Genomic DNA, 13,641 nt, shown 5'->3' with positions numbered 1-13,641 from the left:
ATATATAATGGGAGTCAAAATGCATCCCCTTTACTTCAAACTCAAGAATGTGGATTTCTATCTTAACTTACAATCAAAACTCACTTCTTGATATTCTTAAAAAATCGCTAACATCTCATTCTCAAACTCATGCTTTAACCATAAGGTTCAATTTACAACAATAGGTCTTGAAATTCTCAAAACATGATATAGATGTTGAATTATGCAACTTAAACCATAAATTGACAATTTAAAACATTAATATGCATAATAAAATTACAACTCAAAGCTTGGGTAAGACATAGTTTCATAAAACTCACAATATAATAACATGATAGGAATTCGCCATGAATTTACGAAAAACTTAACAAAAATATGTAGCTTTTGGGCACAAGAAGAAAAGGGTGTTCTTGTTCAAAAACACATACCTTAAAATTGGAGCTTTTGGATTACTTCAAAAATTTTGGAAGGTTATTCACGAACTATTGGGTGTACCTCGTAGCCCTCTTAACGGGGAATTCAAATATGCAAGAATTATTTAATTCTCACGGTTGAATCTCTAGATAATTGGCTTTTTATGTTTAAACTCTAACCTTGTGGTTGAAGGTGTGCAGAGAATTTTGAGATGTTTAACTAAAGAGAAATAGAAGAAAATATGTTCCCTGAGGGTTATAAGCCGTGGGAAGTGCAGGAAAAAGACCAAAACACCCTTGGAAAAACATCATTAAATTGCTGAAAAAAATAGCTGACGAAATTCATGAAAGTCGTCAGACTTATGACAAGCCGTCACAAAATGTCATCACAAAAGGGTGGATTTTATGATTTTTGGATTAAGGTTGACGACATTTTGTGTCAAGCCATCAAACTTATGACAAGTCGTCACAAAATGTTGTCAGAAAATGGTGGATTTTGTGACCTTCTGCTTATGGTGACGACATTTGTGACAAGCCATCAGGCTTGTGACAAGTCATCACAAAATATTGGATTTTGTGACTTTCTGCTTATGGTGACGACATTTGTGACAAGCCTTCAGGCTTATGACAAGTCGTCACAAAATGTCATCAAGAAATTTCCTGGCTAATATGATGGAGTAAAATAGGCATAACTCTTTTCTCCGATAACGGATTTTGGTGAAATTGGTATCGTTGGAAAGATAATTCAATTATCTATATTTTGGTGGGTTATGAGATCAGAAATTCATAGTATAACAAGAGATATGCTTTTTTGAAGTTGACCATACCAATATCCATCTCAAGAATTCAATCGGCAAGGAATGTTTTGATTCGTCTAATAGCTAGGACACTTTTGAGGCCCTAATACTCATCAAGCTAGATCATGAAGCTACCAAATCACTAACTTTATTTCTAACGAGCTTGAAATAGGTTTCTACTATTAGTTGAAATTCTCGGGGTATTACAATATCTCCCCCTTGGAAACATTCGTGCTTGAATATCACTAGTTAAGCTAGGAATGCAAAGAAACTGAGGATGCACAGTTGGAATAGTTCTCTGAATTGAATCTATGTCATTCTAAACTTTCAAGTATTTCTAAGAGTGCACAAATTTGCAACAAAATAGCTATATAGCTGAATATTTGGTTAGATAGGGGATGAATTAAGAAAAGTAATACCTTTGGCTTGCTCTGAACTTGTGAAGAAGAGGTGTGGGTACCTGGATCGCATATCTGCTTCGGCTTCCCAAGTAGCACCCTCAATTGATTGGTTCCACCATAAAACCTTGACCAATGGAACTTCTTTGTTCCTTAGTCTACGGACTTGGTAATTAGGATCTCAACTGGAACCTCATCAAATGAAAGGTTATTATGAAAATCTAAGCTATTTGAAGAATCAACAATGATAGAATCACCAATATGCTTCCTAAGCATGGAAATATGGAAAATAGGGTGAAAAGCTGACAACTCTACAGGCAGCTCAACTTCATAGGCTACATTCCCAACACGGCTGAGAATTCTGTAAGGGCCAACGTAATGGGGACTAAGTTTCCCTTTCTTCCCAAATCTTTCACCCCTTTCATGGGCGAAATTTTCAGATGCACCAAATCATTAACTTCGAACTCAAGGTCTTTTCGTCTCACATCTGCATATGACTGACGACTCTGAACTGTCTTTAACCTTTCTCTAATCAACTTCACCTTCTCCATCGCCTCAAATATTGTATCAAGTCCAACCAAAGTAACTTCACCCACTTCGAACCAATCTATGGGTGATCTACATCTCCTACCATATAATGCCTCGAATAGTGCCATATTGATACTAGCATGGTAACTATTATTTTAAGCAAACTCTATCAATGGAAAATGCTCATCCCAACTACTTTTGAAATTAAGGGCACACGCCCTCAATATGTCCTCCAAAGTTTGGATAGTCCTCTCAGCCTGACCATCTGTCTGCGGATGAAAAGCGGAACTCATATGAACTTGGGTACCAAAACCTTTGGAAACGCTCTCCAGAACTAAGAAGTGAACTGAGTACCCCTATCCGAAATGATAGTCAAGGGAACTCCATGCAATCTGCCCAACTCCGGAATATACAATCTAGCATAGTCCTCAGCTGTATAAGATATGTGCACAGGCAAGAAATGCGCTGACTTAGTCAGCCTGTCGACAACAACCCAGATGGAATCATAATGGCATCAGGAAAGAGGTAAGCCAACCATAAAATCCATATTTATCTCTTCCCACTTCTAAGTTGGGATACTAAACTCTTGCATCACACAACTAGGTATTTGGTGCTCAACCTTAACCTGTTGACATGTTGTACACTTCATCACAAAAGCAGCTATATCCTTCTTCATACCATACCACCAATAGATTTCCCGCAAGTTGCGGTACATCTTGGTACAGCCGGGATGAATAGAATACCGCACACCATGCGCTTCATCCATAATTCTCTTCCTCAGATCACCAACATCAGGAACACATAATCTACCCTGCAACCTCAACACCCTATCTTCCCCTTAAGAAAAAACCTCTATCTTTTGGTCCTTGACTAACTCCTTCAGTCTAACTAAGCTAGTATCTAAGTCTTGTTTCTCCTTCACTTTCGAAACCAAAGAGGATTCAGAACTACTCTGCACCAAAATATTTCCCTCAGTGGAATCAAGCAACTTAACACCCAGTCTAGCCAGACGATGCACATCATGAGCCAACTCTTTCATACTTTCCTCCATATGCGAAATACTACCCATAGACATCCTGCTAAGGGCATCTGCCATAATATTGGCCTTTCTCAGATGATACAAAACACTCATATCATAGTCTTTTAATAATTCTAACCACTTCCACTGCCTAAGATTCAACTCCTTTTGAGTCAACACAGACTGCAGGCTTTTGTGATCAGTAAAAACATCAACATGCACACCATACAAATAATGTCTCCTGATTTTCAGAGCAAACACTACAGCAGCCAACTCTAAGTCATGGGTTGGGTAATTCTTCTCATGAGGTTTCAACTTTCTAGAAGCATAGGCTATAACTTTACCCATCTGCATCAACACACAACCCAAACCAACTCTCGAAGCATCATAGTATACCAAAAAACCATCTACACCATCAGGCAAAGTCAACAGAGGGGTGAAAGTAAGTCGATTCTTCAACTCCTGAAAACTTTTCTCACAGGAATCCGACCAGAGGAACTTAACTTTCTTTTGGATCAACCGAGTCATAGGAGATGCAATGGAAGATAACCCTTCAATAAAATGGCAGTAATATCTAGCTAGACCCAAGAAACTTCTAATATCATATGGAGAGATAGGCCTAGGCCAATTTCTTACAGCCTCTGTTTTTTGGGGATCAACTCTAATACCTTTAACTGAAATAATATGACCCAGAAATGCCACGGACCTTAGCTAAAACTCACACTTACTATATTTGGTGAACAACTTATGATCTCTAAGAGTTTGCAAGACAATTCTAAGATGGTCTACGTGATTAACCTCACTTCGGGAATACACAAGAATGTCGTCGATAAACTCAATGACGAACATATCAAGATATAGCTTAAACACTCGATTCATGAGGTCCATGAAAGCTGTTGGGGCATTAGTTAGCCCGAAAGACATGACAAAAAACTCAAAATGACCATAGCATATTCAAAAAGCTGTCTTCGGGATATCACACCCTTTTACTTTAAGTTGGTGATAGCCGAATCTAAGGTCTATCTTGGAGAAATAACTCACACCTTGCAACTGATCAAAAAAATTATCTATTCTCAGAAGAGGATACTTGTTCTTGATTGTGACCTTATTAAGTTGACAGTAGTCAATGCACATACGCAAAGAACCATCTTTCTTTCGCACGAAAGAAAAGGTGCACCCCAAGAAGATACACTGGGCCTTATAAAACCTTTGTCTAAGAGATCTTTGAGTTGTTCTTTCAACTTCTTAAGCTCTGCAGGTGCCATACAGTAGGGAGGAATAGAAATAGGACGAGTGTTAGGAAGAAGATCGATCCCAAATTCTATCTCTCTATCGGGAGGTACCCTTGGGAGATCTTCCAGAAAGACATCAGGAAACTCATGACAATGTTGACTGAATAGATACTTGGGGTTTTAGACTTAGTGTCCTTAACTCTAACCAAGTGATAAAAGCAACCCTTAGATATAAGTTTCCTAGCTTTGAGATAAGAAATAAAATAACTCTTGGGAGGTACTGAACTCCCTGACCACTCGAAAACTGGTTCATCAGGAAACTAAAATTTGACTACATGAGTACGACAATCTATAAATGCATAGTAGGAGTGAAGCTAGTCCATACCCAGGATAACATCAAAATCAACCATCTCTAACTCTATCAAATCAGCAAGTGTGACTCTATGAAGGACTATAACAGGACAATTCTAGTATACTTTCTTAGCAACAATAGACTCCCCTACTGGGGAAGAAACTAGAATAGGCTCAGAAATACTTTCGGGACTCTTCTCAAAATTCACAGCAACAAGTGGGGTCACACAAGAAAAACTTTACCTTGGGTCCAATAACATATATACATCAAAATTAAATACACGAAGCATACCAGTAACAACATCGGGAGAGTCCTTCTGCTCATGATAGGAAGGTAGGGCATAGAACCTATTTTGGTACTGACCGCCAGCAATACTAGAAGAAGCGCCCTGGGAAGGAGTTGGACGAGCTATGAAAGCTGATGCACTAGTGGCTTGGGTCTGAAGTCGGGTATCTCTGCTTCCCTGCCTGGCATGTTGGCACTCTCTAAGCCTGTGGCCTATCTTTACACACCCGAACAACTACGTTGTTTAACCAAACACTCACCCGGATGTGTCCTACCACACTTGGCACAAGGAGGGAAGTTAGGCTTGTTGCTCACACTCTGCTGAGGCCTAGACATAGAAGACCTGTTTCCCTGCTCTGGCCTACCTCTAGGTATTGGGGCACTAGTGGATGAGGGTGCTGGCATAGAAGAATGACTCTGGAACTGAGGGCAGTTCTCTCCCTAGGATCTAGCCTGACCGTACTCGTGTTGTTCAGACCTGTCTTTCTTGTTACCTCTCGCTCTATCTCTTTCCTTATCTTATCCTCCTCTATTTGCTGTGCATATATCATCAAACCTGACAAATTCATCTCCCTATTCAACATAGCAGTGCGACATTCCTTTAGTACTAAGCCTGACACACCTATCACAAACTTTCTCATACCAGTTTGGGCATCGGAGATCAATTCAAGAGCATATTTTACTAGCTGATTGAACTTTAAGCAGTACTCCTTAACAGTCATAGATCCCTATCTCAAGTTTATAAACTCTTCAATCTTCGCCTCTCTTAACTCCAATGGAAAGAACCTATCCAAAAATGCATCTTGGAATATCTGCCAGGTAATGGGAGCATCATCCTCCTCTCTACCCTTCCACCAAGAAAACACCCAGTCATATGCAATGTCCTTTAACCTGTAAGATGCTAACTCCACACACTCTTTTTCTGATATACATATTACCTGTGTGATCTTCCTTATCTCTTCAAGATATTACTATGGCTCTTCCTTTGCCTTTGACCCATAAAACTCTGGCGGACTCATCCACATAAATTCACGAATTCAGGAAGCAGCTAAGTCACCTCCCTACTGCTGAGGAGCTGCGGCCTGATTGGCCTGGACAGTGATAGCTTAGGCCAGTACCTGAAAGGCTGACCTGAATTCAATGTAAGATATGTTTTCATTTAGAGGATCAGCGGGCTAAGTTGTTGATCACTGTTATTTATTTAAGCTCGGTGGGGAGGCATATTCTGAAATAAGAGAGCATGAATTAATAGCTAAGAGAGACAACTTGAGCATGATAGACTTGAGAGGAAGAAATGACTTGTTGCTAAAACATTTCATAGCCTCTTGCTCATAGATGTGCTGCGCTACACACCGATGATCAAGACTCTACTTAACGCGGGTTTTCAGACTCCCTAGGACTCTCTAAACCTTTGGCTCTGATACCAAGTTTGCAATGCCTTGCAATCAAGTTTCAGAACATCACATGGTGCTTAAGGCTATAAGTAGCCCCAGGCTAACCCTTTGGGCCTTCTATTTCACATATTAGCTTACTTAAAGATAAAAAGCATGAACACAACACTATGACATCATAAAATGAGAAATATAAATGAAATACTAGGTCTGAACAAACTACAACTCAAGGAAAATCTTGAAGTGCTGATAATCTGATGACTAGTCTGACAAACCTCTACTACTCCAAACTAGAGAGCCATTGGGAAAGGTCCCCAACTGATTCATACTCAACTGAAAAGAATTAAACAGCTACTAAATAAAACTGGATGTCTGAGAATAACCGGTCCCTAAAACATAAGAACTCACCACAGCTGATATGTAGATAAAAGTACTCGAAAAGATAACTGGTGAGGCTGAGACCGGGCACCTGAACCTACATTATGAGAATATATTGCACACAGACAAAATATGTGGGTCAGTACTTTGGAAATGTACCGATCATATAGAGGAGTGTGCAATTAAAATACTCAATATCATAAGCTTTTATATAAAACCTGCATGGTGTAAAACATACTCACATAGCTTGAAATAAATATATGCCACAAGACTCATAAATTATTATGCTTTTACTTAGAACCTCAAATTATCATGACACCTAAAATTATTAGGATCATAGCTTACCAAAACACTTATACTTTCACAACTTTGTAACTTTAAGACTAAAACTCTTTGAAACTTGAAAAACTTTAGAACTTAGAGAACTTTAGGAACTTAGGGAGTTTCTCTTAACTGACATAAACCATCTGAGCTACATGGAGTCCAAAGTCTTACCCACATTGGGGAGAGCTATTCTATCCTTGCCATCGGATAAAATCTTAACTTCAGTGATAACTCTCTTAACACACTTGGGGTAAATAAGAAAGCTATGGGGGCACATAGTTTTGGGTCATGAGACCTCGGAATCAAGCCCAACTCGCTGCTAAATACTACTCTCTTACTTAGTTCAGAACTTTAGAAAATCCACCTTAAAACAATTCACACACACACACATGCACACACACACACACACACACATATATATATAATGGGAGCCAAAATGCAATCCCTTTAATTCAAACTCAAGAATGTGGATTTCTATCTTATCTTACAATCAAAACTCACTTCTTGATATTCTTAAAAAATTGCTGACATCTCATTCTCAAACTCATGCTTTAACCATAAGGTTTAATTCAGAACAATAGGACTTGAAATTCTCAAAATAGGATATAGACATTAAAGTATGCAACTTAAACCATAAATTGACCATTTAAAACATTAATATGCATAATAATATTACAACTCAAAGCTTGGGTAAGACATAGTTTCATAAAAATCACAATATAATAACATGATAGGAATTCTCCATGAATTTAGAAAATACTTTATGAAAATATGTAGCTTTTTGGGGCAAGAACAAAAGGGTGTTCTTGTTCAAAACCACATACCTTAAACTTGGAGATTTTGGATTACTTTAAAAATTTTAGAAGGTTATTCACAAACTATTGGGTGTCCCTCGTATCCCTCTTAATGGAAAATTCAAATATGCAAGAATTATTGATTTCTCATGGTTGAATTTCTAGATAATTGGGTTTTTATGTTGAAACCCTAACCTTATGGTTGAAGGTGTGCAGAGAATTTTGAGATGTTTAACTAAAGATAAATAGAAGAAAATACGTTCTTTGAGGGTTATAAGTCATAGGAAGTGCAGGAAAAGGACCAAAATATCCTTGCAAAAATGTCATTAAATTGCTAAAAAAAATAGCTGACGACATTCGTGACAAGTCATCAGACTTGTGACAAGTTGTCGCAAAATGTCATCACAAAAGGGTGGATTTTATGAATTTTGACGTAAGGTTGACGATATTTTGTGACAAGCCATCAAACTTATGACAAGTTGTCAGAAAATGTCATCACAAAATTGTGGACTTTGTGACCTTCTGCTTATGGTGACAACATTTGTGACAAGTCTCACAAAATGTCGTCACGAAATTTCTAGGCTGATATGCTAGAGTAAAATGGGCATAACTATTTAATCCGATAATGGATTTTGGCAAAATTGGTATCGTTGGGAAGATAATTCAATTATCTATATTTTAGTTGATCATTAGATCAGAAATTCATAGTATAACGAGAGATATGCTCATTTGAAGTTGACCGTACCAATATCCATCTCAAGAATTCAATCGGCAAAGAATGTTTGGATTTGTCTAATACCTAGGACACTTTTGAGGCCCTAATACTCATCAAGATAGATCATGTAGTTACCAAATCACTAACTTTATTTCTAACGAGCTTAAAATAGTGTTCTACTATTAGTTGAAATTCTCAAGGTATTACAACATGATTTTGAAATAAAAAGAGAGGGTTATGCATGTTCATAAATGTTGAATATATATATAATGAAAGAGTGCATGATTTTTCCAAAATCACATGACCACCATATGTTAGAAGAATTCTTGCATAGTTTTGACTTGTGTTTTGGAACGTCAAATCATCTCATACTATTGCAAATGTTGGGTAGTCTGAATTGAGTTTTAATGAAAGAATTATGCTTAATGCATTATGGCTCAGAATTACGACTTGTAAGTCTTGGTATGATGATACCAAAATAGACAATGCCATAACAGACTCAGACAAACATAGAAACTAGATTTTCATGACTTAAGATTTTAGGATGATATATGTTTAGAAATACATAAAATTGGGCATAAAGAGATGTTAGGTGGTCCCCCGAATAAGGTATGAGTTCAGAAAACTCATTGCCTAAAATCATGATTTGTTGATCTGAGTATATTATATTATGCTGGTCTAGTGCCCTGTGGCGTATTAGACTAAAAAACCCCAACTCTTACGGTACACTTGGGTTGGGGATTCCCCACCGAGTCAATGGCGGACTTTATATTGCCCATGGAGTTTTAGACTTGTAGGGGCATACCACCTAACTCAGAAGTAATACGAAAATCTGAAATTGCATTAATAAAAAGGTTTTGTGATTATCAAAATGATGCTCATGTGTTTTAAAAACTTTTTATGTATGATGTTTGGAAAAATTTCTCTCCATTATTTTATTTATATAAAAGCTTTATTTTGGATTACTTTGCGTACCAATATATTTGTATTGACCCCCTTCCTCCCAGGGTCTAAATCTCAGTTCAGAGGTCCTACTAAGCCGTAGAGTTTTCAAATAGCAGTGATGTGTGCAGTTGGTGAGCCTTCTTTATTTCAGAAGGCCTACGTCTTTAAGATTATGTTATTTATTTTGGTTTAGGTCCACTGGGGGCCTTGTCCTAGTTTCAAATAGTTTTCATTTTCAGATGTAGTAGATATTTTGCAGACTGATTCAGATGTTGTGTATTTGATATTGGATCTAATTTTTTCATAGTTTAATTGAACTTAGAGTATGACCATGTTTCCATAATGATTTACAATTCCACATCTTCTATTATAACTTATAAATATTATACATGATTTCTAGAGAGAGAAAGGCGTCTGGGCCTTCATAGTTTGGGATGCTTGTCATGGTCAGGGCCCTAAGTCAGGTCATGGAAAACTTGGTATCAAAGCATAGTTTATGGTCCCAGGGTTTCTGTAAAATCACTTCGGGTAGAGTCTTGTTTATGGGTGTATAGCGTGCCACACTTATAGGCAGAAGGCTACTAGACATTTAGGAATGTCTCTCTTTCTTCATGTTTTAGTTCGTGATATGGAGTCAAAATATCCCTCTTGCATACTTTAAATTTTGCTATGGTGTCGCCTATATGGAAGTAAAGTCATCCCAATTCTTTTCTTACTTTGATGTGCTTTGATATTTCTCATTATTGGGGTGATTCAAGGGCAGAATTTTAGAGTCTAAAGGTATGGTCCTTTCTGACTAAGTCATATAAGAGATTAAAATTTGTTCAAGGACTTGAGAAGAGCCTGTTAGTACTCCAAGGTGTATTGATTCTAGTGTGAACTTTGATTCTGATGAAATTATGCTTTTCAGCCTGCAGTATTAAGTGTATTTAGTCCTTTTCAAATTTTATGTTGCAGACGTCATGCTTCAGGGGGAATGATGTGTAGCAGAATGTTGGAACTGTATTTCCACCCGAGTAGTAGTATAAGTTAAAGTAACGGTGTCATGACCTATTGGTAGTGATATTGAACCAAGAAGTTGGTGTTGTGGTCTCAGCTTAAGGTAAGCGTTCGACCTTGTTGGTAGTCCCGTCACTAAGATAACACTTAAGATAAGTCTGTCATAAAGCCATTAAGACTAGACCAGATCCCATAAGCCTTCGATGTATTGCTTTAATTTATTATAGGTTGTATCATAGTTGATAATTGTTTATGTTTCCTTATATGAAAATCCCTGTTTCCCAATCAGTCTCTAGACAGTATTTTCAAATATGAATTCCAATATTCATACAAAAAATACTATTAATCTTTCGTCTAAAGCAACCCAGATTGCTAATATTGAAAATAATCTTCAAAATTGGAGTATTCCAGAAGAGTCTTTCAATACGATTTATCAAATCGGAAAATTTAGTTTTTTCAAAAAACATAATATTAAGACCTCTGAGTCTACTGTTGCTATCAATAATTCTTTAGAAATTATTCAACTTTTAAATGACTTAGATATAAACCGATTTAGAAGTCAGTTTCATTATCTGCATATCGGGCTGGTTCAGGTGGCAATTAAGCCACTCTTTCGACAGGGCCTAGACATCCCTGTCTGCGCTATACTAAGAGATGCTCGTCTATTAAATTTTGACGATTCTCTCTTAGGGGTCATCCAAAGTAACCTAGCCGACGGCCCGATATACTTTAACTGTTACCCTAATTTCTCAGTAGATATTAATGATCCTAACATCATGGATGTTTTAACTCTTAATGTTAAAACAAAAAACATGAATAGTAAGGATAATACTAGAGAAATTGCGATAATATACAGAGTCTATTACCGACTCATGGGTACAACTCTAGCGCCCCAAGCTAGATTCACAAGTCCTAGAGGCGTCACCACTCTTATGGAGGCCAACAAAGATAGATCCAATATCTTTGTCCCCAAACCCTTGGTCTGGGAAGAGGTCATCCATAATAACGAATGGCACTTTGACGCTATCACACAACCTATTCGTTCCTATCCCGAAAAATCTCAAATACAATGAGTTATTCAGCATCCTGATGGCTCGATTGATTTAAAATTCCTCGGCTTCGACACTCCTCGAAATTCTTCCTTTCGACGGTCTGTCTCGCATAGAGGTTCCACCTCTAAAACTCGGGAGGGAAGTGACGAATATGATCACGATAATATTAATATTAATGACAAGGGCAAAGTCAAAGGAGTTGACTTCTCTGGTCCTATCCCAAAGGTTTATTATCAGCAATCCACCAGGGTCCATGAGTCCCTAGATCCCGAAAATCTTTATAATCCAGGCAGTCCTACGGTCTCAGATATGGAACCTCCCCCTACCATATCCCATCAGAAAATCCGAACTGACCCAGGCCTCCTCGTCATCAAAACTGACGAAGAGTACACACCTGACCTTAAAGCTCTCGAAGCTCGATGGTACCAACCCAAAGACGCTCTAAAAAGGAAATGGTATACCAGTACCTATTCTAAGGAGCAACAAAAGGAGTTTGGTCGGCTATGGATAGCCGATATGAAAAAACTCCGATGTGATATAGAATTCTTCAGGTGGTTTGAATTCACCGGAAGAATGGAGAATCAAAATGAATCCCTCAACGTTATCATTAACAAATGGTATACCCAGAGTAACAAGATAATTGAATCCGTTACTCCTCCTTTGGAAGGGATAAAAATCCCTCATTCCAATGAAGTCCTCAATGCTTCTCCTTTCAAGAAGAAGCATGATAGACCTCTCTCCACCCCTATCAATAGAGACCTTGACAGAATAGTTGAGCAAAACAACTATACCAATCAGGTCCTTCACACGCTCTCCCGACAAATAGGAGATGCTAAAAATTCTATACTTCCTTTTAGTTCCCCCGCTTCTGAGAAAGGGATTTCAATTCCCAATCCTATAACCAACCCCATCTTCAAGATTCCTGAATTCCAAAAGGAGAAATTCCCTACCCTCAGCGATGATTTCAAGGTTTCGGGAAAAATCTTGGAACAAATCAATGACAAACTCTCTAAGTTTAAAATCTCTGAGAAAGCTGAGTCCAGCAACCCAAAAAACTCTCTTTCCAAACTTACCAGTGATCGTTTTTCTACTAGGAAAAATTATTACAAGAAACCTTCTCCCCCAGATGTTCAGTTTGAAGAAAATCCCTACCTTTCGACCTCCAACCATGATGGTCGGGGAATAACAGAATGGAATGTTGACGGTTTGGTTGAGCATCAAATCTACAACAAACTACATGAAATGGGCGTGGCTATTACCGCGTACAAAATCAGAGGAGCCACTGACAAAGAAGTGGCTACCATGATCGTATCAGGTTTTACTGGTATGATAAAACATTGGTGGGATAATTACTTCACCGATGATGTCAAAAATCTGATCTATGGAGCCACAGCTGTAGAAACAGTAGTTAAAACTGAAAATGGCCAGGAAATTCTTGAGCAAGTTGCAAAAGAAGACGCTTGTGCCACTCTCCTATACCATATAGCAAGACATTTCATAGGAGAACCTAAATTATTCCAAGATAGGAGCCTAGAAATCCTTAATAATCTCACCTGCAAAGACTTAGCAGACTTTCGATGGTACAAAGATACCTTCCTAGTAAAGGTCATGATCCGACCTAATTGTAATAATGATTTCTGGAAGGAACGGTTCATTAGTGGTCTCCCTTCTCTCTTTGCCGAAAAGGTTCGGACCAAAATTAAGGACAGATTCGAGGGAAAAATCCCTTATGATATCCTAACCTATGGTGACTTAATTAGTTTCCTCACTACTGTAGGGATAGATCTATGCACTGATATCAAGCTTAAGAAACAACTTAAGAAGGATAGTACCTCCAAATATGGACTAGGAACCTTCTGCCAAGACTATGGATTCACCAGCCCTGGCAAAAAGCATAAGAAAAGGACCTCCAAACCTCACAAGAAGGCTACTTTTAGTAAGAGACCCTTCAAGCAAGATTCTTATAAATGAAGTAGAAAATCTACCAAGAGAAAAACCTCTAAGGCTAAAGATACCTGTTGGACTTGTGGCAAGACAGGCC

The sequence above is a fragment of the Capsicum annuum genome, chromosome 3, assembly GCF_002878395.1.
Source record: "Capsicum annuum cultivar UCD-10X-F1 chromosome 3, UCD10Xv1.1, whole genome shotgun sequence".
Lineage (NCBI taxonomy): Eukaryota > Viridiplantae > Streptophyta > Magnoliopsida > Solanales > Solanaceae > Capsicum > Capsicum annuum.
Note: the sequence above shows the minus strand (reverse complement) of the source record.